The sequence below is a fragment of the Periplaneta americana genome, chromosome 6 (assembly GCF_040183065.1).
Source record: "Periplaneta americana isolate PAMFEO1 chromosome 6, P.americana_PAMFEO1_priV1, whole genome shotgun sequence".
Lineage (NCBI taxonomy): Eukaryota > Metazoa > Arthropoda > Insecta > Blattodea > Blattidae > Periplaneta > Periplaneta americana.
In genome coordinates this window covers 122,929,456-122,952,676 of record NC_091122.1, presented here as the reverse complement: position 1 = coordinate 122,952,676, position 23,221 = coordinate 122,929,456, and the positions used below count along the sequence as shown (strand labels likewise).

The 23,221-nt window shown below is 36.9% G+C and overlaps 1 protein-coding gene across 6 annotated transcripts in view; it reads right to left on the bottom strand.

The window, feature by feature from the left end:
* The window catches only part of zip (myosin heavy chain 10), a 352,102-nt gene that overhangs the window by 190,509 nt on the left and 138,372 nt on the right, over positions 1 to 23,221 (bottom strand). The window lies entirely within an intron of this gene.

The following is a 23,221-nucleotide window of genomic DNA, read 5'->3' as shown; positions in this document are numbered from 1 at the left end:
AGTACACGGTGCACGAAATGAAACCTACCGATATAAATACTACATAAATTATTCCTTAATTATGACACACAAAAACAAATTAGGGGAAAATATTAATCAACTCAACAAGTTTATATCACCATCAGTAAATCTAAACATGTCCTCCTCTAGTAGCACGACACACATCTAACCTGTACTCAGTCTCTCTCCAGGCACTGCGTAACATCTGCGGAGTTACAGATCTTACTGTGTCGATAATCTTTTGACGTAACACTTGAAGGTTATCCATTCTGGTGTTGTAGACACAGTCTTTCACGAATCCCCAAAGAAAAAAGTCCAATGGCATAAGATCAGAAGATCGTAGGGGCCATGCAACAGGACCAATCCATCGTCCCAGGAAGTGATTGTGTAAAATTTCAACGACTGGTTCCCAATAATAAGGGGGAGCTCCGACTTGCTGGAAGGTGAAATGAAGTTTCTGGTTACAGTTCAGTGGAGATTTCGTGAAAAAATAGGGTCATTTTGGAAAACAATCTATGTATAGGCTACACAAGAATAGGAATAACAGGTTCGCCAAATTCACGACATAAAAACTTGAGTTTCTCTACATTTTAGTGCAAGCCATATGTAACTTTTATGGATGTCTAGTTAATTCATTTCTTTATCGGTAGGTTTCATTTCGGACACGGTGTATAATGGGCCCACCAATGAGGCCTATCTGCGAGGGCAGTCCCAGCTCGTGATCGTGTCCTTCCCCTCAAGCGGGACAAATTAGAAAGGAAGACATCAAGACAAAAAAAAAAAACAGCATTCAGATTTTCTTTTTTAATAATTTATTTCTCTTGTCATTATGCATCATTATATCAATCGAACACTCGAAAAAATATAGTAGCTTCTGTAGACCAACAATACTGTTAAGGGACACTGGGACTGAGTTTTGAAATTTTTACAATACACTAGAATCCGATTTCTTTCATTTTTTTAAAGTTTGTTAGATGCATTAAGAATAAGGTGTGTACAAATTTTCAGCCCAATAGGACTGCTAGTTTGGAAGTTAATTTTATTTCCATTATGCAAATTAGTAATATAATCAAAATGTTCCATGCGCATTACATTTAAATACAAGTTCTTATTTGAGTGGCTCAGTGCCAAAGTTGCCTAAACCACAAATTTTTCAGCCTCTGATTTCTGCACAGAATAACGGTAAATTATCATTTATATGTGTGCCAAAGTACTTACACTAGATAAATATTAGATTATAGTAAATGAGATATAATTTCTAATTGAGAGGATAGAATTAAAAAAACGACGTCCAAGTTTAGACTTCAACAGCTTTTTTCAGTGTAATTGTGGTTTAGTCAACTCTGGCACTGAACCATTCATTTTTTTCATGCGGACTCTGATTCACGGGCAATAGTTTAACGTTGAGAAATTCATCATATCTAGGCTAATTTAAGCACAATATTTTTTTGAAAACCAAGCACTTATTTATTCACATTTTATTAACATAATTTTTAGCTCCTAATTTTCAAGATCCTTAACATGTCTCAATGTTAGATTTCAGATAATATATCGTCGTTGTTCCTGCAGTAACTCCTATGTGACATATTGATCGATTTTCAGATTTTTGCTCTATTAAATACCTTAAATAGTGATGCAGCAAATAATAAAATCTCTTGTATGTAATTATATTTCTTTGTTTCGAAAATGTAAGAATTCACAGTCTCCTATGTACGGCTGCCATAGGATGAATAAATGTGTTTTCTCTTCCTACTGAAAAAAATTATATTTTGCACATAGGAGTATCATTGCAGGAACAACGACGATATGCATGGACACGTACGAATATTTCCATTGAATATGGCGAAAACTGTATGCGTATGGAGCATTTTGATCATAAATATAGTTTCGAGAAAAGGCAAATTTGTGAAAGACATAGGCCTACAATACTGACATATGGAGTAGGCCTATATAAAAATCGCTCCTGAGCCTCAAAGAAGACGGAGAGATAGAAAAAAAACCTCTTACTATCAACTTCTATGTCCAAGAAATATTTCCGTACAAAAAAAACCGAAACTTTTTTTTTTTTTTTTTTTGCAAAAACCCCGTCCTAATGTTCTTAAAGAATCATAGAATCTCGATGTGTCATTGCTAAATATCAAGACGACCTCAGCGCCAATTCGTGAAATCTTATGATGTTGTGCCAAAGAACTAATGTGCATTGGTTTCCCGTTGCATTCTAACATCGACATAAAGAATATAATTATGAGCATCAAGGAAAATTATGACAATATGGCGAGGGAAGTTTAAGTGCCTCCATAAAATCTTCAACAACTGTCTTCCTTCTGCAGTACATCCATCCACTAATGGACGTTCGCGGTAACTTATTTCGTCTGTTCCTGTTTTGTCGCAGTATGAATCAATTCTATTGTTCTCAAGTCCTCCAGTGTCTTACGTTTTGCAACCACGACAACTACTTTGGATCAATGATCCTTTTTCCTTCAATCTGTCTATAGATGATAAGCTGCAATATAAATAATTATAATTTTGTCAATGCAAAACAGCCTTTCTTTCCATAATCAGCAGAAGTCCCCGTTCTTTATTCTCCCTACGCAGAACTTCATTTGCAATTCGATCGTTTCAGGTAATTTTATGTAAACGGCGGTAAACCCACATTTCATAAACGTAATCTATGCTCAGAACAAGTTTGTATTTTTTTGTTTCCTTGAGAGTTTATTTTGTCGTAAATTATTTATTTTCTTAAATGAGATGTTATTAGCCTAAATTCATGATGTTATAAATTTTATATTTGATTAGATATCTGCAATTTCTATGGGCTGTATACGCTCTTATTTCTCCTTTCGGTAATTTTTACAGAGATGTAAAATGTATTTCGACCAGCCAGGAATTAAATCTGGGTCGACATGAAGAATCTATCAAACTACGAACTTATAAAACGTAACAAAGCTACTCATAACACGAGGTTCGTCCACAAAGAACCATCTGCTCACAGAGAAGGCACGGTGAACACGTGGCTATACTTCAAAGTCAGCTCTCAGCTACTACTGTGAGCAGTTTCAGCTGTCTAGCTTTTGTTTTATTGTTCTAAACGCTTTTAAAACGAGGAACGAAACTGTAAATCTCGACGATTGTGAAATGTGGTCTGTCATCCAATTTTTTTTAATACGGAAAATGTTCAAGCTTCTGAAATTCACCAACGGCTTGTTGCACTACATGGGGAAGATGCAGTGAATGAGACTAATCGAAAACGCCATCGCTTGTGTAATGGCGGCAGAATAAAAATTCACGGAGGACTGCTGACCGACACACCCACGTTACTCAGGATTTTAATAGAAAATCTAACAATCCTCCTTACAGTCCAGACCTTGCCCTATGGGAATACAATTTCTTCCCACATCTAGAGGGGGGCGCGCGGTAGCGTGACAGTTAAGGTACTACACAAGGAAGTAAAAGGTCAAGGCTTTAATTCTCTATGGGGTCATGGGGTTTTTTCCAATTGACCTCATTCTTTCAACAGAACTATGGTCCTGAAGTCGACTCAGCCTCTAAAATAAATTAGAACCAGGGAGTTTTCGTAGAGAGTAAAGGCGGCAAGCTCGTAGGACTGGCATCTTTTCTGCTAATCTTACTACCGTCAACCGTCTGGAAAGGTGGAAGCTTCCTCGTGAGCCTCCGTGAGCTGTAATAGGGATAACTTTACATTATCTGAAGAATTTCTTGGCCAAAGACGCAGGAAAATTACCAATGAATTTAAAATATGCGATTCGAAACTAGCTAAATGCACAGATGGAAGATTTATATGACGCAGGCATTCATAGATGCCTTAATTTCCATGCAAAGTATGTCGAAGAAACCACCGGTGTAGCTCAGGTGGTAGGCGCGTTTGTTATTGGTCCAGAGTTGCGTTAGGACATGTGTTCAATTATTATCGCTTGGACTTATTACCTGTTTGGTGTTTTCCCGAGTTTTTTTCCAAGTGTATGGCGAATGCCAAATAATCCTTTGGCGCCACATCTCGCTAGCATCAATTCCATCGACGCTAAATAACATAGTAGGCCTATAGTTGATATAACCAACTGACAAACTATCGAAAAATAATGAAAATCATTATATAGGCGTACTGTTATATTTTGATATACTTTTCTTGGTGTTCTTTAACAACCACACTATCTTACCTCTTGATGATCGTCGCAGACTGACATATCTGCAACACTATCTTTTTATAGGCGGCAAAGGACTAGCGACTCAAAAGTGGCTTGGGAATGCAAGAAGATTTGTTGCAGGTGGTCTACTTAGCAAAGAGATGACAAACTGCATTAAATTAATTGAAGTACGTCTGTGAGATGGCTAAGTGATAACTTGGGAGGCCGCATTCCAGTCAGTCCTGGCATCACCACCTCGCACTGCAATCAGTAGTATACTGTTGCTAGTACAGTGCATTCCTTTCTTGGTGCTGTACTGCTGACTAATGGCTGCTTACACGTTCTTGCTAAGAGCTTACTCGCGTTTCTTACGGTCCCAGATTCCCTTGGCTCTCCTAACACAGTACGATACAAGTTTTGTATCATTTCCACTTTCTTACATTAGCGACTAACAAGCTTTTAAAACAGAAACGCTTTTCCCATAGAATTAAGTAGATGGCGTATGTAAGAGGTAAATTCAGTACTTTCCCGCTTCATTCAAAGGATAAGCAGTATTCCGATGATAGTATTACTAGGCAAACATTCAGCGGACCCGTGTTCGATTCCCAACAAAAGTTGGCATTTGCTTCCCTTTTGTTCAAATGGACACATGCAATTTAAAAATGGTTACTGGACGTGACAGTTCAGGAAATATTTGCGGTTGGTGCCATCTAAGTTTTCCCAGGCAGAATTATTATTTGGACTGTGTAACGCCCTCGATTAGCCGACCTAATTCCTGTGACAAATTTGTAGGAAACATTAACAGATAAAGCATATAAAAATAATCTATATATTTTGGAAGAACAAGAAAGAAACAAAATCCGGGAAAACATTGCCCAAATTTCTCAAAAAGGTAATACGGCGAATGATGCGTCATTTCGTAAGCAAGTACAAAAATATTCAGAACAAGCAAGCAGATAGTTTCAGCACTTTCTTTCATAACTTAAGTAGCCTAAATGACCGCTTATATTTAATAACATTTTACATTAATAGTTTGTGGTTTGATGAATCACCGACACTGTACTGTCTCAGTAACCGGCGTATGGAAGCGCGCCCGCCGATTGCCAAACTTGCCGCTTTACGGTTGGGAGATAATATATTCACCCAATACAAACAGGGAACGGAAATTGATTCGAGAAACTTCCACATAAGTTCGAAGACTTCTTTAAAAGGTATGCTTGGAATAGGAAAATCCTATTGAAAACAATGTAACAAAATATAACAGCCAATACAAACTGTAGCAAAAAACAAAAGAGACTTGAAATTCAGTGTACGTTCGGTTATATAATACCTTCCTCTTCTCGTTAACGAAAACTAGACATGTAAGTCATACATCACAGTGCAAGAGGATATGTAACTTTCAAATCAAAATTTAACCAGTCATTGCCTACTATGAATTGTGGATTTTATACTTTCAGGCAATAATAATCCAATATGATAAAGAAGAATGTTTATACTTGGAGTAGACCTACATGTCTAGCTGATAAAGAGGATTACTTTTGAAGGTATGCTCTACCAGACCGATAAAAAGGCTACTCAAATGCAGGTATAAAGTTTTTTTTTTTTTTAGTTTATTTATACATGCTTTAACATTATGGTCACATCGCGTGCTTAGGATCTATGGGTATACCAGTATGCCGTTTTTACTATTGTGTGTTGTAAATGGCTTGTGTTTATGTAGTCTAACTGATTATAAATTTTGTTTAATGTTTATGGTATTGGTGACTGAGGCAGTGATGAATCATGGCATGTAAATCTCCAATCCGGCATTTGCCTTTTGTGACTGAGGGAAACCATGAAAAACCCCAGTCAGATTGGTTGGTCACGGGGTTTGAACCCGGGATCTCCCGAATGCGAGTCTCAAACACTACCGTCTGAGTCAATCTGCTAGGTTAAAGCAATTTTTGGAAGCTGTTGTTGTGACTTAGATTTCGTCTTGACAGGTTCCTTTGTGAGGCATATTCTTCCTGAGTGTATTCCTTTGAAGAGTAAAATGGCTAAATACTCATTAAATAAGCCTATATTCTCTCAATAGAAATGGGGATCTTAATACCAGTACGAAGGCCCTAAAAACTACACGAGGCACAGTTTAGGTAACAATGTTAGTATTTTGGGATATGCAAAAGTTAGGAAGGTGACACACATAAGGTTTAACATCATCACATTCCCAATACAAATATAAGACTGCAACAGGGAAATCAATTTTGTTAGTTAATGTTTAATGTAGATGATGGTTATTTTCTGTTGGTTCATTACTGTCAACAGTGAAATGAAACAATCTTTGCTGTAAAGAGCTTGGTGGTATAAATATTAATACAAGTATTCTGTTAATATAAATTACTTCTTAATTTTAATTTAGATGTAAGCGAGGATACTGTATGTTACACAATGGAATATAAATATCGATAAATAAAGAACAGTTACATGATGCAGTACGTCATCTAGAAGCCACAAAATTCTCAGAATACTGCGTCAAAGGATGCAGATATCTGATGCTACATAAACAGCCTCAAATTCTCAGCTAGTTACTACGTGACCATAAATTAACAATTCAGCTTCCCTTATCCCACTTCGCATTCCGCTATGTTTGGTCACACCGGTATGCAGAATATGAGTCAATATTTGTGAATACCTGTGAATAGTACAATGGCCTACTTCGTGTAACAGTGAATCATATCCTGCGAGGGTAAGAACAGAAACAATGCGACATCAACGGAGTCCGTGCATGGCAACCATTTCCTAATCTACCGAGTACCGAGACTTGCTTTAATGCAAATAAAATTTCTTATGCACGCAATTCAGATCCCTGGTGCTGACTAGAATATTTGTGGAAAATACGAGAATTTTCCCGGGCATTCTCCTGTCCCCCATTAAATAAATTTCATTCCACGACGATATTCATTCCATCTTAACTCCGCCCACCCTATTTTGTAAATAAATAATTACTTGTAAAAACATGGCACGTGATGGTACGGGTTAAATGACAATAGACGAAAATGCTCGAAAAGATAGTCTACAATTACTCTGTGCAACGATCGCGGAACTTGTGTTGATAACGCTGGGAACTAGAGATGAACATAACTGCCGCTCTCGCTAGCTGTGTTCGCTGCATTTGTCTTTCGAGTCTCGCTCGTCATTCTCGAAATAGCGTTTGGTTGGCGTGGAAATTTTTCGTAACTTTGAATAGGCCTACATTATTGAAATAAATATCATAAATGTTTAAATGAGACAAAAAGAAAAACAGAGCAGTATCTTAGTTATCAAAATGTTCTGATTCTATTATATATTACCTATGGTTATATACACGTAAATAAAAAAAATACAATTCTCTAATAAATTTGCATTTCTAAGAAACATAAAATAGGACATTAATATATTTTTTACTTCAGATTGCACACTTGATCTTAAACATATGAAAAGAAAATTCCTGCCTTTTAATAAGAGCCTAGTAATTAAATAAAGACTGGGGAACGAATTATTAGACACTGAAAGGTAAAGACGATGTTTCAAATATGCTACTTGATTGCTTATACATATATAACAGTTGCCAAAGTACATAAAAGTTGTCAGGTATAAACAACTGCTGCTGGCTTCGGGACTTCGGGACATGATCAATATCGAGTCTTGGAAGACTCACACCAGTCTTTACGTCAAGGACGCGACGTAATACAACATTGTCGTGCGGGTTTTCGGCTTTGCGGGCGCTGTTAGTCTCGTTTTCTCGATCGTTCATCTCTACTGGGAACCATTCGCAAGAGCCTTGAGGATGCCCAGCTCGCAAGATCTGCTGGTACACACGGATGTTCGGTTAAATCTAGTGATTGCTGTAGACTGTTTGAGCCATCTGTGGTATCCGCAGCTACAAATCCATACGTTATGTTTTTAACACCTCACATCCACATTCTATTTCAAAACCTATTTTATAATGTATGTATGTATTTATTCACACTGCAATGGGTATATACCCGGTGGCAGTGGTAACTAATTACACTCAATAATGACAATAATAAACTTATTAATTAAAAATACAATTAATGATAAACAATGATAAATATGATAAATAATGACGGCGTATCAACTACAAGGTTATTTAGTGTCGACAGAATTAGCAATAGCGTCAGAGGTCCGAGAGTTCGCCATGGGATTACCCGATTTTCGCCTTACACTTTAAGAAAACCTCGGAAGAAACTCAACCAGGCAATCATCCAAACCGGGATTCTTAAAATCACCCGAAAGTAGTTCCAGTGACCGAGTCCAGTTTGTCATTCCCTTCTTCCTAACGCGACTGTACCCCGGTAGATTGGTCATAGTGAAGGACTTCTGTCGCCTCAGATGGGACAAGGATTAAAAAGCAGTTGAAATTCGACAACGGGTACATCTACGAAAACCGCGATACTTATGTAGCCATAATATCATCACAGTCTAGTATATACAGTCATGAGCTCAATACGTAGGGAATATGCACCTATAGATAGCTGCTAACCACTAGGATCGTTACTATTGCCTCATTACAGACAATGCGAAATAGTATCGGCACAGTCTGTTCCTAATACCCTCATACTAAACTCTGATATGTTCTATTATATCGTAAGAATCCTAGAGTACGAAAACATGTTTTATCAATTCCTCAGTTTACCATTTCAATTAATTCCAACACTACTCCGCTATCAACTTATCATCTGCAAGACCTACGCTCAATAAATAGAAGGCAATGAAGCAGATTTTCTTGAACCGCTTCGGCTAGCCATGCCATTCCGACTCACCCATTGCACCATTATCGCGTACAGTGACAGCTGATAAAATTAGCAGTGAAGCACGTCTTCGAATATCAAAGTCAATCTCATCCCGTTATTGCTCCATTTTCGTAAATCTTTTCGTGTGTAGTAGGTTATTTTACGACGCTTTATCAAAATCTTAGATTATTTAGCGTCTGAATGAGATGGTGATAATGCCGTTGAAATGAGTCCGGGGTTCAGCAACAATAGTTAGCCAGCATTTGCCCATATTGGGTTGAAGAAAAAACCCGGAAAAAACCTCAACCAGGTAACTTATCCCGACTGGGAATCGAACTCGGGCCACCTGGTTTCGCGGCCAGACGCACTAACCGTTACTCCATAGGTGTGGACCATCTTTTCGTCTCAGAAAAGTCATTGTAATTCAAAATGAATACTTCATTAACCCTAGCATTATGAAGATATTTTTACGTAAATTACCAAATAATTAAATTTAAATATACTACATCTAGTATAACAAAAAAAATTGTATTATTGTATTATCATTGAACAATTACCTTGTTTTTTTTTAATTTACAATACGTTCAATTAAATTTTATCACAAAAATGTTTACATTACTTTAAAAAATGCGTATCAGTTTTTCATTCCAGTGATTCTACATCTATTTCAGCAAAATGCTTCAGCACACACAATTTTAATATCTGATTTTTTTTTTTTTTTTTTACATAAATTAAGTCCACAATTTCCACAACTGACATTGGTTTTGGTGACAGTGTGAACGGCTTTCTTGTTGAGAGCTAGAACTTGATTTATCTTCACCAACCACTTCTGTATTATCTTGCTTTCTTACTGCCACTTTCTTTCTCCAACTCCGCCGATAATTCAGTTTCCAACAGCACTATAATCTTACTTTCACCTCAAATATTAGGCCTACTATCATCCACAAAACAACTGATGTTTATGTTCTGTATCCCTGAATACAACTGGACTTGAATAAACACCAATAAAGACACTACAAATTTTCTAACTGAAATTTCCACATTACAAGAAACTGGTTAAAATGAAGAATTGAAACAATCTACGACTTTAACGGCATTGAAAACAGTTAAACAATGGACAAAAATCACAGAATTCAAACTTGAAAACGTTAAAAAAAAAATTATATCACATGAAATACCAAGGGTGGATAAAATCTGCCAACCAACAAATACTTAAATTATTAGTCTGTTATATTTCAAATCCAAAAAAACAGAAGAAATGTGTACATTTATTTTTTATCATGTTAGAGACAAACAGAGAGAGGGTGAAAAATGTCAGGTTCATTTAATACAAAAAAAATAAGATTAGATAATGAAGAGGATGAGCAATTTTTTCCCATACCTACCATCCAGTCTCATACGAATCAAATTTGTGTGAAGTGTTTTGGAACTTCATATGACATATATACTGTAATTCCGTTACGTATTTGTGTAATGGACAAAATTTACATTTTCCCATAGATAAAAAAGGTTCCATTTGTGCGTGTGCGTAAAGACACAGCCAGTCGTGGTGTACGCATAGGCTGAGAAGCAGATTTCGTAATGCGCGAGTCATGACGTGCGCGCAAATAAAGCGTAGAATATAAGTACGCACGCTTATCGTCTTCGTTATTGTTATGTCGTGGATTGTCTTACACAGTTCAGCCATTGCGTCGTACTGACCCCATGTCACAAGAGTCCCGCCGTATCATGTGTCTAAGTTTTCCACATACCGCTTCGCCGAGCTCTTAAAGCCTTGGTTTTTCTAAACCGACGCGTGAGACGTGCGAGGTCCGCCTCGCACAAATCCGGACTACACGAGAGATAGTGAGTGGTTTCTATGGCTGCGAGGTGAGCAGACCTCACACCTCGCAGTTATAGAAACCACACACTATCTCTCGTGTAGTCCGGATTTGTGGGAGGCGGGTCTCGCACGTCGCATGCATCGGTTCAGAAGAACCAAGGCTTAAGAGCTGGATAAATTTCTTTCTATTAGAATTAGAGGAAACATACGTAAGAGTATAATCTTCATCTGACGAATCACCCCCCACTCATCGCACTACTTTTCTTAACCTCATTTCCGCTGTTTCTCCTTAATATTGCGAAAAAAAGTAAACACATTGCACTATCTATTTCTTAGAAGTTATTTCTATTTCGAGTCCCTTGCGGGTAATTTATTCAGTGAAAAAAATTATTTTTACTTTCTGATTGAAAGTATAAAGAGGAAGTATCCTGATGCAGTAATAAATAGTTTTGGATATTTTCGCCGAAATACAAGTTTTAATAACCACAATACCGAAAAGTGGTTATGGACATGTTGTCTTTATGTGTAGAACTATTTCTCCTACACTTTTGCCCAGATTGTGTTCATATTCAGTAGACTAGTTCTTGTGTCAGAAGGCAAAAGGAATTAGGCGCCAAAACATGTATTTTTTAGGTTATGTGTGATTCACATGTAGGATTTTCTGCTTGTTTAATGTTAGTACTCCCGAATCGCAGGGATGGATATTTGCGTATATCTTTCGACATTCAAAGAAAGTAGATAACAAAGCTGTGTAAAAAGGTGGAACATTCATCTCATCATATCTCAGTATGGAGAGTTTGGGCTTATTTCCTTCTGGCTTTTGCGGTAAGAACTTCGAGTAATTCCGGAATAACGGAAATTAAATATAATGATTTGAAGCAAAAAATAACGGGTAGGCTATTTATTTGAAGAAAAAGAAGCAGTGGCAGTGAACTTCCAGTAACTTATCACCAGACCAGTGGTCGAATTGGGCCGGTATGAACTGGTATGACATACCAGAAATAAAATAAGATGCCAAAAAGCATAACGACAGTAAAAAATGACTGTTATTTAGTGAAGTTGATCACATAGTTCATTACGCTAATCAAAAGTGTCGTCATACAATGTACCTTCTCTTTCCTGCAGTAGTGCGTAATGTCTTATTGTTGTTTAGTCAACTGTCCGAAGATAGGTCTGAACCTCACAAGTGATACCAACGAGGCACCTACTCATGAGCCAACTAGGCCAAGAGATAATGGGATAGTGTGTCCAGTTCCTTTCTCCCTCCATTGCATACATTACTAATTAGCTATATATTACACTAATCAGACTTCAGATGCATGCAATTGTTCTTCCTGTGACACATATCGTCAAGTGTAGCCAGAACCTAAATCAGAGACAGAGATGTCTTATTATGGCACGTTATTTAGTTCGCGCGCGGGAACAAGGTCTTATTCCTGAAATAATATCACAAAACAAGTATGTGCATGCGGGCAGTAATTTATTTCCAATTCGACCACTGGGCCAGACTAACTTCGTTATTTTGTGTGTTCTGGAGTTATAGTTATTTATGTATTAAGGGATGCAAGTAGTTTTTACTAGTTGATGAGTTTGCGCCCCAGCGGTAGTGAGAGCTGCAACTGGAATTAAGCAATCCGAGACTATACAGCAAAATCTACTTAACTCGCGAATTGCATATATTGTTTTTTCCATTCCCACATTTTACTTACGGCTTTTAAGAAATCCGGAGGTTCATTGCCGCTCTCACATAAGCCCGCCATCGGCACCTATTCTGTGCAAGATTAATCCAGTCTCTATCATCTTATCCCACCTCCCTCAAATCCATTTAATATAACCTCCCATCTACATCTCGCCCCCTCCAAAGTCTTTTTCCCTCCGGCCTCCCAACTAACATTCTATATGCATTTCTGGATTCACCCATGCATGCTACATGCCCTGCCCATCTCAAACGTCTGGATTTAATGTTCCTAATTATGTCAGGTGAAGAATACAATGCGTGCAGACTCCCACATTTTATGTAATAAAAATATATTTCTTAATTTCATATGATTTAATACCAGAACTGTTGGGAGAATCGTTGACTTTTGAGTATTCTTTTGTTCGTTGCTATTCGACTGTTTATGCATTGTCTTGTAATTGTCCTGTGATGTCTCAGCAGTGCGTCATGCCTGTCCCATAACTAGGCAAGTCTGCATGTGTGAGATATCTAGCGTAAGAACAAATTAAGCCCCTTTCCTATCCGCAGTGGCGTGTAAGTTGGATAAAAGATGAAGAGAAAAAAAGAAAGTAAGAAAGAATGAGCCACTAAATCAAAATCTGAAATATCCAGAGAGCATCATTATAAATTACTAAAATAACGAACACAGTAGATATGCTGCGTATGGTGTTGGCATATAAATATAAAACAGAAGCATAAAATTGTGGGCTAAAGATCGTAGTTATTAAAGTAATACAACAGGAACTATTCTAAAATAGTACAGAGGAAATAATGTTGTTCCAGTAGCGATATAAAGTTCACTCGGTATCATCAGTGAAGATGAAACGTGATCAAATAAGCGACATTAGGAGAGAGAGAAAAAAACAGTCCCGTGGAAGAGTTTTAAGACGAAATACGAAAGATACAACATTAAGCAGAAACAAGATAACTTCGTAGTAACATGAAATATTTAATCAAGGCACTACAAATATTAGATTACACTTTCACGGTATTTATGTGTCGAGGAAAAGGTTTGGGTTTTACACGGAGTGTTTGGACTTGACATCTCCCATGCTTTGAAACTACTTCAGGTGATTCACAATAAATCGGGAACGGAAACGACAACGAGAACGGAAATAATGTTAAACTAAATGCATCTAAATGTGAGCATTCAAAATAGTTAATTGTGAATGCTAACATTTAAATACATTTATTTTAACAATATTTCCGTTCTCGTTCTCATTGTCGTTCCCGTTTCCGGTTTATTGTGAACCAGCCTTTACAGGTCCCACCTGATCTATTCCGTTGGATTTAACATATCTTGCTAATATGTAGGCTATTAACTGGACTAGATATAATGGATCCAACAGAGTAGGCAAACCTTCAGGTACATATACGTCGTTATTACATTTTTTTTCGGAGCAAGGAACATCTTTTTATACATTTATTTATTTACTCTTGTACCATCAATAAAAGCATTTTTTTAAATTACATTTAAGTGACACAGTCTTTGTATAAAAGTGCGTAAATTTTCATTTACTGGATACTTCGCTATAAAAAGGGCACACTGTAGATGAAAAATATATAATAATATATATTTTTCATATAAAAGCTTCAATTTCACCCAATTATCCACATCCAGGCACAGGCTTCCAAACAACGCCATAGCTGCGCCTTTTCCACCGCATACCATACGCCAGCATTCCTCCACACCCATGTGATACATGACAGACTGACTTGTCAACACAGTAGCCGAATTACTCTTATCTCGAGCAGTTACTTGCGATGAAATGTGTTCTCTCTTTCTTAAAACTGATACTATTGTTTGTCTGCAGTAGCCGAAAAGGAAATTGTGTATGACACACTTGAGAATATTTGGCAAGAATGCTGTCCGTGCAAGAAAGAATTTAATAACATCACGTGCGAATGCAAGGACACGTTCGGATATAATACGCTGTCGCCCATTGTTCAACACAGCACTGTCCTATCGGTTGGCATACGAAATATTTCAAGCAAGTTGACATACGTATTTGAATGTGGTGGTAACAACAGCAAGACTTCACGATGAGAATTTGTAAAATAAAACCCTTAATTTAAAAAAAGGGATAGATTAGGTTGTGAGAATATAAAATAATGGAAAATAAAAAAAACAAAAGGATATGAAGTAGCTACGAACGAGGTAAAGAAATATGAAAATACAGTAATAGAGTACTAAGTAGTCAAAAAAGTGAGAAAAATAAATTATTGAAACAAAATCAGAAAGAATGAAAGAAAGAAAGAAAGAAAGAAAGAAAGATAGAAGAAAATAGGGATATGGGAAACATAAAATAAAACAGGAAGAGTAAAAAAAAATAATAATAGAAATGAGAAATAAAAACGGCTGAAGGAAAAATAAAAAGTTTAATTAAAATAAAAGAAAAATAAATTTGGAAGCAAAACGTAAAGGCAAAAGAAAATGAGATTAATGCAAAATAAAATAAAGGAAATGCACAGTACAGAAAGAAGAGAATGTATTTAAAGAAAGGAGAAACGGAAATCATGAAAGTTATCAAAGAAAAAAAAATAAACGAAACGGAAGTGAAAAAAAGAAAAAGAATAGCATAAGGAAAGGCAGAAAATAAAAAGGTATAAAGTATGATGAAGAAATAAAACAGTAAAATAAAAAAGTATAAAAGTTCACATGAAGATTGAAAAAGAGAAGAAAAAAAGAACACAAAAAGGAGAGTAACTTCCACAACAATTCAGGGTTGGAGGGAGATCCTTTCAATACCAAAATTGAGAAACGAAGTTTCTTCTTTGTAGCTAACAGACTAGAGCGGGGGAGGGGGGGGGCGAGGGGGAGTGTAATGCCGATCATGGGGTGCTCTCAACTCAATGACGTCTAAAGCATGTCATATATAACAATACCTTACACAGTTTGCCGCTCACAGACTTTAAAATTAATGTTATTTTCATTTATGGAATAATCTCTTACTTGCACTGAAAACTTTCCAGTTTTAGGGCATAATACTTTAAAGCGGGAAAGTTTACTGTAGGTATTATATGAATTTTATGGAAGTTGTAAGCTGATTTTCGTGAAACAGAGTTGCAGGGTGTGGAGTTTGCAGAGAGATAAGGCTAAGAACAGTGCGTGAAATACCAGCGGCGGATCGTAAAATAGTCGGCAAGGAAAAGGCACTTGTTATATGAATGAAGACTCTTAATACAAGGCACAGAAATTCATATTACTGATTCTATGGCATGGTACAACAGAAGTCTTGCACAACTTCATAAACAATGAACTTTAATTCTGTTAATTTCATGTGATGCTCCATACGCAGAACATTTCAAAAGTTTTTATTGAGAGAAAAATGATCTGTTAATGAGCACATGAGTTAGTAAAATAAAGATTTGTTTCCTACAGATTTTGTATTATAATATTCCCCCAAAACTGTACTTAGTGGCAATGTTATACACCGTGTGTCCTTTACATAACCCCGTATAAAAAATCTAGCAGTTTTGAAACTGGTGACTGAACATTCTGGCGATTATCACTCCCCGACATATTATTAAATATCTCTCCATCGAAAAAACAACACTCTTTGCAAGAAATTATCTTGGTCTATTCCGTTCAACACATCCATACCAAAATTTATATTTTCCTTGTCCCTTGCATTTAATGTCTGTAGAATTTGAAACTTTACTCTCGTCATGCACGAGGAATCGACTTTGTGGAAGATTTACAGAAAAGGTGTCTTTTTTGCTCTCTCTCAGAGGGTCCGCAGGCAAGCATCGCAGCCTTAAGCTTATTGTGCAACCTCCTTTTGTTGAAATGATTGTTGAAGTCCATTTAGGATCGCTCTTCAAGCGCATGATTCATTGTATGGTGTCATCATATCGATTCAGCTACAGCATCCAGTCCTGACTGAAGACTTGATTCTCCGCCTTCCTGTGATGTTCTGCGGCCTCCTCAGATCGATGGCATCTGTTCGCAATTTATGTGCCTAAATCTGCTGCATCCTTAACCAGAAGAACACCTCACAGTCGATTTCACGACTCACCAAGACGCCATCTATCCGAGGAGCTACACTACCCCGGTTGCTCGCAGTCCGCTTAAAAGCCTCTGCGGCTTCGCTGAATATTTGCAGCTCCCGCAGACAGATGCAGCTTATAGGCAGATTCTGGAACCACGTCCGCCATGTCTTCCTGGTCGACCTGTAAACTATTAAGTGATTAATGAAATTATACTAATGAAGGTGAAATGAGTCCGGGGTCCAAGCAATTCTGCTTCGAGTGGTTGAGGAAAGACCTCAGAAAAACTCCAACCTGGTAATTTGTCTCAACCAGGATTTGAATCCGGGCCCGCTCGTTTCACGACCAAGAAGACTAACCGTTACTTCACAGCGGTGGACAAGCGCTGTCTTATTGCTACAACTTCAGCTTCAGATACACTGGTTCTTCCTGGGAGTGACGCCTTTCCTACGCTACCATTTTCATAAACAGCTCATACCATAGTTTAATATCACATCTAGAGAGTGCATGTCGCGTATTGTAGAATCTCCTGAAGTTTCGTTGCACCTGTGTTGTAAAATTTGAATTAGCCACTCCATACGACGAGCCTTTTGTTGCATACCCGCCTTAAAAAATGACGAGCACATTTACAAAAAATACGTAATTACTGCAAATCCATAAAATATCCCAACTTTAGTTAACATCTTACAAAAACATAATTAAATTACTCTGATTATTTAATTATACATATTTATACTATACTGTTACATTATTTCATGTACATAGTGTATAGTGTTCCAAAAATGGTATGCCATCGATTACTACTATTTCCACAGCACATACGCGAGTCGCTTGCCTTTGCTACTACGGAGCAACACACGTGAAAGGTTATCAACACTGCTGATCTGAAACAGAACGTAACCCTGTAAACGGAACAATCGAGTTACAGATGGAATTCGAACCCGTGACCGTGGTTTTCACGCAATCAGCAGGTGAATAATTTTTGCGAGCTAAAGACATCGCTTAATGAAACTTTTAAGTTTCAAACACGGGCCGTCACTGACGTTCCGTCATAAAGAGAACAAAACAGTCTTTAGACGAAACGAAGTGTTTGCCACCAGCTGCTATTCCTTCCGAGGAAACATGAATTATATCAAGGTACAGACCACCTGCTCCTTCCTGTTTCTTCCTGCCTTTAGTCTCCCCAGCATAAAATACAAAGGAGACAAAAGCAGGATGAGAACGACTAAAGTGTTATGGCAGTTCCGGAAAATAATTCCTTCCTATCTAATCATCCTCTCCGAAAGTCATTTGGTGACGTCACTAACATAGGAAAGTCCGAGCCAGTCATGCTCTTGGGCGTGTCTCTCTGACTAGGTAAACATGAGATACATTATCTAGAAGAAGCTTAGGGATGCAACAATGGCTACAGAAGTGGAAGAGCATGAACTCATGGGGAAAAAAATCCTCTTACAAACGATGTTTCAAAATAAGAACGCATGATGTTCAAAGGCATTTCATGTTTTGTTTTTTTTTTTTTATTCAGGTAAGTGTGTAACTAATTAAATTACCTCAATACAGTTTTCAGTCTATAAGACTTATCAGGTTGACATTTTAGTGTTAAAAACAAATCAAAGTGTTATACATTTATAACATTTGTTCTTGATTAAAGTTGATACTTCCGTTAACGTTTTCACCTTGTTACGGCACCATTAGACACTTTTGTAACAATATCTAAGTATATAGTATTTGTGTACAGTAGTGGCAAAAAAAAAAACCGGACCGACCCTTGTAGCTGATTTCAGAGCCTTGTTCACTCCAGAGCACGATAGACTGGTAAGTAAGACTTTCGTGGTTCCGTCCGAATCCTGCCTGGGAAGGAAACTTTTTTTGTTCCTTATTCTAATTTATTCCCAATACTTTTCGATTGCAGCGATATTTTACTACTTAATTAACTTGTTGAATATAACAAATAAAATTTTGCTTTCAAGCAGCATTTTTTACAGTTATGAATTTCATTTTCTGTATGACTAACATAATATCACCGTCTTCTGTGGCCGAACTAACAAAACTACAGTATATTGGTCTGAAGTGACAACACTATTTCCTAAACATAATTATCCCTCCTCAAAGTTCAATTTATTCAGGTAGTATCGTATTCCAACATCTTGTTAGTGTCTGAGGTGACAAGTCATTCCATGCTTGTGCTATAATATAAATTATGCCTGTGCTATATTATATATAATAAAATATTATAAATGATATATATATATATATATAATATATAGCACAAGCATGGAATGACTTGCCACCTCAGACACTAACAAGATGTTAGAATAAGATACTACCTAAATAAATTGAACTTTGAGGAGGGATAATTATGTTTAGGAAATAGTGTTGTCACTTCAGACCAATATACTGTAGTTTTGTTAATTCGGCCACAGAAGACGGTGATATTATGTTAGTCATACAGAGAATTAACTTCATGACCGTAAAAAATGCTGCTTGAATGCAATATCATGTAAGTAGCAAAATTTGATTTGTTATATTCAATTATTTCAACGTTACAATTGTTTGTTTGTTAAAAGGTGTATATGATAACGTTATGCAATTTGTGTTCTTTTTTTGTGTGTCTTTGGAAAATACAATTTCAATTAATGCTTCGCCATAAATGTTGTAACTAAAACCTTGTGCATCCCTTGTGTTTATCGTATCTATTCCTACATCAAACAGGATCAAATAACCCTACAGGATTAAATAGAAATATTGATAAAATTCCATTCCATCCTTATTTTACAATTAAAGATGTTGTGGGCTCGTCCTCCCCCCACACGTTACCTGCACTTTCGTTACGTTTCCACTCTGCCTAAACGAGACGCTCTACGGTACTTTTTTTTAAAGTTAATACTTGTATACCGGTATGTATTTTTCTGTATGTGATTTGATCCTGGTTGAGTGGAAGAGAAGGCCTGATGGCCTTAACTCTGAGAGGGAAAATAAAACATTATTATTATTATTATTATTATTATTATTATTATTATTATTATTATTACTATTATTAAAAGCCAGTAAGTAAGTACGTGAGAGACTCTAAACTTACGAGTTCTCGAATGTAAGGCATGCTTATAATAATAACACTATTATTAGCGCATTAGGGCGCACCGCGCTTGAATGTCGGCTTTCAACATTGGTAACGCAGGTTCAAAACTCGAAAAGTACAAGTGGGACTTGATGGTGGACAAAAACGATATTTGGTGACAAGTTTTTGCGGCGTACTCCAGTTTATTCTAAACGAATTACATAATCGTTTCATTAGTCATAATGAACATACTACAGTAAGTAGAGATAGCCTTCCATTGTACTACCACCACCACCACCACCACCACCACCACGACTACTACTACTACTACGGCGTATCAAACCAACGTCTTCATTTAAGGCGATTTAATTTGAATAGGAGGAAGTGATGGTGGCTCATCTTTCTAAACACACTTCATTTAAAATATTCCAATCCATCAATATTTGAAACACTGTGATTTCCACCCACATTTACGACAATGAAAGCAGTTCAAAGAACCTTCACCCGAATGGAAACCAACCACAACAGTAATAATTACAACGTTTGTGCATCATTTGATATCCAGCTGGTTGCAATCTAGTTCTGATTTTACTAGCTACTCCAGATTCCACATCCTGTGTAAAATGTTTATCACTGTCGTCAACATGGATATTAATCACACAGAGCCATGCGCTGTTAACATCTGGGCATCCTGCGTTACTGTACTAGCAGTCAAAAACAGCGTAATTTTAACGTGCCTCGATAAGAGAAGTTCGCAGAATTTATGAGCAAAGTTCTACCCTACAAATTCACGACGTATTAGCTTACAGAAACAGAACTTAATCACAAAAAAAAAGAACGAACACATTTGTCATAAGTTTTAAGACGTAGAATAGCTATGAAGATAACCAGGATGTGTGAATCTACCCAAAAACACAGCTACTCACCTTCTGCTTTGTAGCTCATTAAATTTTAAAAGCTCGTTTATTCAAAATATTAAAGCATACATAGTTATGCTTCAATTAAGTTACCCTGTAATTTTCATTATCTTGGTGCTAATAAAAAATTCTGACCCAAAAAGCTAAAACATGATGTAATGGCATAACACATTTAACATTTTTTCCATATATTCCACATGCTATTTTTTTTGTTTTGGGAAGAATTAATTTTATATTTATAGTGGAAAGTGAAAGATATAGCAGTAGAGTATCGATTATCCGAATACCGATCAACCGAAACATCGGTTAACCGAAAGCGTTCCAGTCGGCAAATTTGAATTTACGCGTGCGCCATGTAGAAGTTTCACTAGCGCTGTTTGCGATATTTAGCGGCAAAAAAAGAGTCTCAGCTCTGAAGCAAAAAAAAAAAAAAAACTCCCCCCCCCCTAAATTGTAGGTCTACTTTAATGGCAGTTTTGAACTTGTCAAACTAGGCTAGTCAGTTTTCTGTGTTATTTGTAAGACGTGTGATACAAAATATATACTGTGTGTACAGTTTTGTGTTTTATATAAGTGTTTCTTTGTTTCATACTGCTCCTATGACACCGGTACAATTTGTTTTCGTAAATAATCGGCTATCCGAAAAATCAATTATCCGAACACCCCCCCCCCGTCCCCAATTGTTCCGGATAATCGATGCTCTACTGTAGATATATTTCTATATATTGGAAAATAAGAAAAATAAATAAAAAGTTCATTTCATGATTAAATAAGACCAAGAACTAATGATTAAGACTGCAGAAATTCTTCATGAAAGCCAAAGCCTTAGCTAGAGAAACCCCGTTATTAGTCAACAGTGCTAATGTGTTAAGCAAAATAAATGTTTACAAATGCCGAACAACATTGGTTAGAACATTTTACGCTAACTTCTGAAAATGTATCAAGTGCAAATGATGTTTGAACTGAAGGGAAGCTCAGAAAGAGAAAGGGAGAGGGGGGGTTGAGAGAGAGGGGGAAGGGGAGGAGGGGAGCGAGAGAGAGAGAGAGAGAGAGAGAGAGAGAGAGAGAGAGACTGACTTTTCATTGCGTGTATTACCTCAAATGAAAATTCAAAGGGAATGGTTATCTCGAATACTGAGGACAGATGAGGTCCATTTTACTCTCAATGGTGGAGCCAATACTATATTTTTGTCTAACATAGAAAACAGACAATCCATATGCACAGTCTAAACCCTTTATTGTTACATTCCACAGTCGCCTAGTCCAAGATGACTGTTCAATTTGTTTAGTAGTTATATTAATTCCAATGTTAGTTATTATAGCCTAATAATCCTATATATCGATATTTACTTCACTTACTGATACACTGATATATCGAAATCTACAATAAATATTAATCGATAGAACATGTTCACAAGTAATGAGGATTTCCCTATCATGTGTATAACCAACTCAACTACCATCCCAGACAAAACGGAATAAACAAGATAAATATACAAGTTTCCAAATAAGTACAAAGGCCTGCATTCTAGTGTAATATTTACATTTTAAACTCAAAATGGATACCTCTACAACAGTAGTTGTTAATATATAATGCCTTTTAATTACTCTTAAGAGCTGCATTATTATTCCAATAATTATATTTTAAGAAGATAGAGTGTTAACAAAAAGAAAAGTACTCTGAAGCTCAAATGCTTGTACTTTCACGAAGCATGTTTGCAACTGTAATACCTGGACTGGATGAATCAATGAATCTATTAATTAATCAATCAGTGAATCAACAAATGAATCAATCTATAATGAATGAACCAATGAATCGATGTATGAATGAATCAATGAGTCGATTGATGGATGATTGATTGAATGCACTGAGAGAGGAAGAATTATCAATTAAATGGTATGCCTACATGATGATAAACGCGTCCTTGCAAGGACGCTTTTAACTCCTGCATGGCTCTATGTGGCCCGCCTTTGCCGTCAATTCTACAAAGAATGAGAGACAACTCGAATATTCGATAAACAGACCTGAGACACTCCGCGAGATGGGAGAGTTTTGCATACTGACTATAGCGCCAGGGTTCAATAGCAATATATAATTTCTATTTTTCGTATCCGTTTTTGCACGACTCTAATTCGAATCCATACGCGCTACGCCTTACCTCAGTGTAAATAGTACTAATTGTAAATAATGCATGAAGTGGGTGAATAAAAGTAGTGACCTGAACCTCTTCTGCTATGTACTGTATATCACGACACCTCGTTAAACCCCATTCTATCCAGCCAGACAGACTATGAATCATCCTAGCGACAGACTTATAGATATCCCGGATAGCATTATCCCTAATGCGACGTGTCTCTTACTGCCCGTCGCCCACGATTTGGAGAGGGTCTTTGATAAGCTGCCATAGCAGCCGATGATCGTCCTCAGTCTTTCCGTGTAACCCACACAAACCCATTAACCACAACTATTTCTCAACACCAGAGTAACGAAAGTGATCCAAGAAGCAGTGCACAACCCATCACATCTGAACTGTAATCGACCTAAAAATGGATCCAAGTAAACTGCAGACATGACCATCATGTGCAACTATGGATGGACTCAGGTGTTGGGAATCAGTATCATTATCTTTGTGTGAAACAGAAATGGAAACCAATCCAGCATTTGTCTTTGAAACAATATTAAAAAATCACATTCAGATTGGTAGACTCCGGAAACTGAACTCAGGACCTCTGAATGCGAGTCTAGTTTTTTTTATACTGTTGAGCCATCTCGATCGGTTCTTCACACTTTTAAAGTAGGATC